The following is a 7,047-nucleotide window of genomic DNA, read 5'->3' on the forward strand; positions in this document are numbered from 1 at the left end:
TTAAAAATACCCAAAAGTAAACAAAGAAGAAAAACAACCCATACAAGCCAAAATTTTAAGATCTTTTACAGCATTTATTTGCCTATAGCCGAATTGGTACTACCATGAGTCCTATTTCGGCATAAAATCCTTCCCAAGTTCAAATTACAAGTTTTTAGCCACCACCTAATTTGAATTCCATCCAAATCCTTCCTACCGATTAGCAGCCACCATTTTCCCACTGCTTGGCTGACTCAATTTGCTGTTTGGAAGAGTTTCGGTCCAATTGAATTACTCCCTCCAGGCGTGCAGTAGAAAGGTAGCCCATTGCGCGTACAGCAGCTCGAAACCTAGACCTCTAGGCACCCATTTACGCTGCTTGCCACTGCCATGAAGCTCCTCTCGTGACATAATCTTCTCATAATTAATTTTAAGGCTTAACTGCTGTAGTCATGGCTACTTAAAAAAAAAAATCAAAATTTCACCTTCCCCTAGGATCGAACCCACATCCTCTCGGCATGCCTAGCACGCTGCTGTCACTGCGCCACAGGCGCTCTTTGTGTCAAAGTTCAATCGCAACTTCTTTTAAAGCCTTTTTTAGTGCAACCCGTTTACTAAAAAAAACAAACATTGCACTCGCCGTGCCTCGAACCCAGGCACCTCCCACGCCACTCCCCAAGCACCTATGTGGCATCACATGCCACTTTACCACAGATCTTCTTGTGGCTTATTTTACCACCTCTATTTTAAAAGCCCAAAACGCCAGAACCCTCTCTCTCTAAAATTAAAAAAAAATTCTGAAATGGCCTCGGGTTAAATTTACTCTTGGGCCTTTTAAAGGCCCACTAACATACTCAGACCTACATTATACAGTCAAAACACAGAAATTCTAAAATTCATTAAAAAATTACAGAAATCTCGAAAATCTCGAAAATTGGTGCGTTACAATTCAGACCACCATTAATACAGTTTCATATCATTATACATTTTCGTACTACCTGGATGGAAGATAACCGACTGTTATGAGCTTCACTCAAAATCATCTGAATTAACTCTAGATTTCTCGGGGCACAAATTCTATCTTGGAATCTTAGACAATCATCTTTATCAACTCTGAATTCTAAATCAGACTCTACATCACATTGAGCTCGTTTAGCTAAAATTTCATCATCAATCTGCCTAGCATCGATAATCTGCTGTAAAAACAAAGGTCTTGCTTTTAACTCCGTTAAAATTGAACCATCATTGGATAGAGCCAAATGAGCATTCATTGTACACAGAGCAAATAATGATTTCTGACTTAAAGCATATGCAACAACATTTGCCTTACCCAAATGATAATCAATTACAAGTTCATAGTCTTTTAGCAGTTCTAACCATCTTCTCTGTCAAAAATTTAGATCTTTTTGAGTCATCAGATATTTCAAACTCTTATGATCAGAATATACATGACATTTCTCACCGAACAGATAGTGATGCCAAATCTTTAGAGCAACACAATCGCAGCTAACTCAAGATCATGTGTGGGATAGTTCGTTTCATGTGGCTTCCATTGTCTCGAAGCATAAGCAATGACTTTGCCTTTTTTGCATTAAAACACATCCCAGACCGATCAACGAAGCATCACTGTATATCACAAATTCTTTACCCGATTCAGGTTGTACCAATACTGGAGCTTTAGTCAACAAAGTTTTCAACTGATCAAAGCTGTTCTGACACTCTTCAGACCACTCAAACTTCACATCCTTCTGAAGCAGCTTCATTAACAGAATTGCAATCATAGAAAAGTCTTTTATGAATCTTCTATAATAACCAGCAAGTCCCAGAAAACTACAGACTTCAAAAACTTTCCTCGGAGGTTTCCAATCCAAAATAGTTGAAATTTTGCTCTAATCAACTCGGATACCAGATGCTGATACAATATGACCCAGAAAGCCAACTTCTCGCAACCAGAATTCACATTTATAGAACTTCGCATATAACTGTTTATCTCGCAGAATCTGTAGCACTAATCTCAGATGCTCGGCATGTTCAAATTCATCATGTGAATAAATCTATATGTCATTAATGAATACAACAACAAATTGATCTAGATACGATCTGAAAATTCTATTCATTAAATCCATAAAGATAGCAGGTGTGTTAGTCAATTCAAAACGCATAACTAAGAATTCATAGTGGTCGTACCTCGTTCGGAAAGCAGTATTTTACTCGCAACTATAATAGCCCGATCTCAAATCTATTTTCGAAAACATATTAGTTCCTTTCAACTGATCAAACAAGTCATCAATTCGGGGCAGAGGATACTTATTCTTGATAGTTACTTTGTTCAACTCACGATAATCGATACACATTCTCATTGTACCATCTTTCATTTTCACAAATAGAACCGGAGCACCCCAATGTAACACCACTAACCCGTATCCAACACCGAGACAGGGCTCGAGGCATTACCGGAACTTTACACTTTCAGTATACTAACTCGGGTCACAAAATTTCATTTGAATTTAAAACTTTTCAATTATGAACATCTTGTATGGGCCTTTGAGACCTATAACATATCGAAAAGCAATGCGGGACAAATACGAGCACGTTCGATTAACCTTGGGCTCCTCAGAAAATTTCCCTTAACATAAAGGGACACACGCCAGTGTAGGTGGCCCATGTCGACTCACACGCCCGAGTATCTTGGGGCACGCCCATGCCCTTCAACCGTGGGCAACACTAACTTATCAACACGGCCATGGAACACGCCTGTGCTGCCTGTCCGTGGACGAAACTGTCATTTTAGCACGCCCATGGCGCACGCCCGTGTGGCCTACCCGTATATAACTTTGAACTGAAATTTTAGGTGCAGGGGACACACGGCCATAACACACGCCCTTGGGAGAGAACCGTGTATCACACATGGCCTAGACACACGCCTGTGTGTCTAACCATGTGGACTTTATTAGGCTATTTTCCAAGCCTTTAGTCACCCCTTTCTACTATTTGTGCCTAGTGGTTACCAAGTTTGAGAAAAAAGAACATAATTTTACACTTGTAAATAATCTTAATGAAAATAGTTGTATGGAAACCTCATATCATTGGTTTCATACATAAATGGTTATTTCCTCTTTAGTTTCATGGGTTCCTATGTTACATTAATCCATCCAAAATTGCTCATTCATGTAACTCATTGCCATTTGATAGCAACCCATCATTTGTAATTAAAACCATGCGTAAAATCGTAGGTCATAGCCTACTTTAATTAAGCCAAATTTTCATGGCTATATACAAAGAGATAAACATAGTTTTTTACATGCCTTTACCTAGCAAATCAAATGAAACATATAGCAAAATAATCAAAAACACAATACATGCCATTGAACAAAATAAACGTTGTCTTTATACCAATGCTCGTTTAGTTGATAGTGTGTTGACTCTCAAATTGTCCTCCAATCCTTATAAGTCCTTGAGCTCTGTGAGACAGGGAAAAAGAGAGGGGTAAGCATTTTTATGCTTATTAAGCTCGAATAACCAGAAAGTAAACTTACTGAGTAATTAGCATACAACCACACTTAAACCATGAAATCATCCATTATAAAATGATTTCCTATCACATACACTCGATTAATGAATTGGTCACATAATCATGTATCATGTAATTTAACTAGATGAGCTCGTCATTCAACATTTCATTCACAGATGTATACCATGTTAATGTCGTTGAGTTTCTAGGAAATCTCGATGGAATACCCATTATCTGTCAATTCATACGATTGATCACTTCACATATACACTCCCGCGAACCTCACATCATATGGCAGGATTACCAGTCCAAGCTAAATCCCTTATAACAACAAACACCCTTAATGAGCTCGGATCTGAATTACCAGTCCAGGCTAAATTCAGACCTTAATCAGATTACCAATCCAGGCTGAATCCATCATGCACACATATTCTTCAAGAGGCTTTATCATTCAAGGAACACCCGTCTGGGCTAGATTCCTTTTCATACTTGAGATCTCGGACTACCCATCTGAGCTAAATCCTTATTGCAACACATGCAGGATCTCAGTTCACATGTTAATGAGGGTTTATCCATCGAATTCCCTTTGTCAACCTCAACCGAGATATTTTTCCCATGTTATCATCAATATACATTTCTATGATATTTCATGCCAATAATAAATTCAATCATCATTCATTCATAAATCATACAATTATGCATATTAGGGGTTTACTTTAAGTTATCCAAACTTACCTGGTATTCGTTTCAGAGTTATGTTTTAGTTATTCTGAAACCTTACGTTTACCTCAATCGACTCCGAAATTTGTTCCTCGGGGTCTATATCAACAAAATTAACTCCTTAATACACTATATTATGCATTTCAAGTTTATTATCTACCCCCGGTCCAAATGACCGTTTTGCCCCTAACCTTTCATATTTTTACGATTTAGTCCCTAAGCTCGGATAATGAAACACATGCACTTTCTATCTTACCCAAGCCTAGCCAAACACTTTTCCTTCTTATGGTAGCCCACATTATCCATTATTTTCTCATTTCTACCATACATTTACATCTTTTGCAAAATAGTCCCTACAAGGGTTTTTCATGAAAATCAACTAGGAAAAGATGTTTAATACATATTCATCTTTCATATTCATCCATAATCCATCAAAATACAAGCAACTCATGCATGGGTAAATTTTTAAACATGAACCCCAACATGAAATATGGATAGAAATGGAGAGAGCAAGCTACTAGGATTTCAAAAATACAAAGAGCATGAAAAACGGGGCTTGAGAGAACTTACTACTGAGCTTGTAAAGCTTGAAACCCTAACTATGGTGTGTCTTCAATTTTCGACAGCCATGGAGAAGAAAATGGCTGATTTTGGCTTGATTTTTCCTATATTAATTAATTAAAATGACAAATGACCAAAATGCCCTTATGCCTTTTCTTTGAAATTTCATCCATGCAAGCCCATTTTTGTCCAAAAATTTAGAATTTGGGCAAATTGCTCTGCAAGACCTTCTAATTCATAATATAAAGCAATTGCATACAAATTGCTTCTAGAAATCAAGTTTTGTAATTTATTCAATTTAGTCCCTAATTTCCAATTGAACACCTTATACTTAGAATTTCTTCATGAAACTTTAACACATGCATATACTCATATTCTAGGCCTCATAATAATCATAAAATAAATATTTTGATGTCAAATTTTTGGTCTCGAAACCACTATTCCGACTAGGCCCTATTTCAGGATGTTACATTTCTTCCTCCTTCGTGACTTTCATCCTCGAAAGTCCTACCAGAAAATAGATTCGGATATTGACTTCTCATGGTTTCTTCCTCGTCCCATGTAGCCTCTTCTACACCATGTCAATGCCATAGGACTTTTACAAGAGCCACATCTTTATTTCTCAACCGTTTAACTTCACGAGCCAATATCATAACCGGTTCCTCTCATAAGTCATGTTCAGTCGAATTTCAATCTCAGTCGGCGAAATCACATGAGAGGGGTCTGATCGGTATCTCCTTAAGATGGACACATGGAACATGTCATGAATCTTTTCCAGTTCAAGTGGCAACACCAAACGATAGGCTAACACGATAGGCTAACGGTCCAATTCTTTCGGTAATCTCGTACGGTCCGATAAATCGTGGACTCAGTTTACCTTTCCGACCAAATCTCAATACTTTTTTTCCATGGAGATACTTTCAAGAATACTCTATCTCCAACTTGAAACTCAATTTTATTTCTTTTCAGATCAGTATAAGACTTTTGCCTATCTGATGTCGCTTTTAAACAATCCTGTATCACTTTAACTTTTTCTTCAGTTTCTTTAATTAGATCAACTCCATGAATCTGATTTTTCTTGAGTTCTGTCAGCACAATGGAGTTCGGCACTTCCTACCATACATGACCTCATAAGGTGCCATATTCAAACTTGTTTGAAACTATTGTTGTAGGCAAATTCTATCAATGGCAGGTATTTTTCCCAAGTACCCTAAAATTCAAGGATGCAACAATACAACATTTCCTTGAGAATCTAAATCATCTGCTCAGACTGACCATCGGTCTGAGGATGAAAAGTTGTGCTAAAACTTAACTTTGTACGTAAAACTTCTTGTAACTTCTTCTAGAATCTCGAAGTGAACCTCGGGTCTCTGTCTGAAATAATCAACAGTGGTACTCCGTGTAATCTTACTATCTCAGAAATGTACAAATCGACCAATCTATCAAGAGAATAATCTGTCCTTACCGGAATAAAATGAGCCGACTTTGTCAATTTATCCACTATAACCCATATGACATCTTTCTTTTTCGAAGTCATAGGTAGTCCTGTCACGAAGTCCATAGTAACTCTATCCCACTTCCATTCGGGGATCAATACAGGCTGTAACAAACCTGAAGGCACTTGGTTTTTAACTTTAACTTGCTGACATACTAGGCATTTCGATACAAATTTAGAAACAACTCTTTTCATGCCGTTCCACCAGTACATCTTCTTTAAATCGTTGTACATCTTGGTACTTCCCAGGTGAACAGACAAACGACTGTTATGTGCTTCTTGCAAGATCTTCCAAATAAGTTCATTATATTTGGGTACACAAACCCTATCTCTAAACATTAAACACCGAATAGGACTAATTCGAAAATCTGACTCAACACCAGACTCACATTGAGCCCTTTTTGCTTGCAAGTCATCATCATTAAGCTGAACATCTTGAATTTTCTGCAGAAATATTGGCCTAGCCTCCAGCTCGACCAAAACTGAACCATCATCAAGCAATGTCAAACAAATATCCATGGTTCTCAAAGCATACAGAGATTTTCTACTCAATGCATCGGCGACCACATTCGCCTTTCCTAGGTGATAGTCGATAATCAGATCATAATCCATAATTAATTCTACCCATCTCCGTTGTCTCAAATTTAATTCTTTGAGTAGCATCGGCGACCACATTCGCCTTTCCTAGGTGATAGTCGATAATCAGATCATAATCCATAATTAATTCTACCCATCTTCGCTGTCTCAAATTTAATTCTTTCTGAGTCATCAAATATTTCAA

This window comes from Gossypium arboreum, chromosome 2, assembly GCF_025698485.1.
Source record: "Gossypium arboreum isolate Shixiya-1 chromosome 2, ASM2569848v2, whole genome shotgun sequence".
Classification (NCBI taxonomy): domain Eukaryota; kingdom Viridiplantae; phylum Streptophyta; class Magnoliopsida; order Malvales; family Malvaceae; genus Gossypium; species Gossypium arboreum.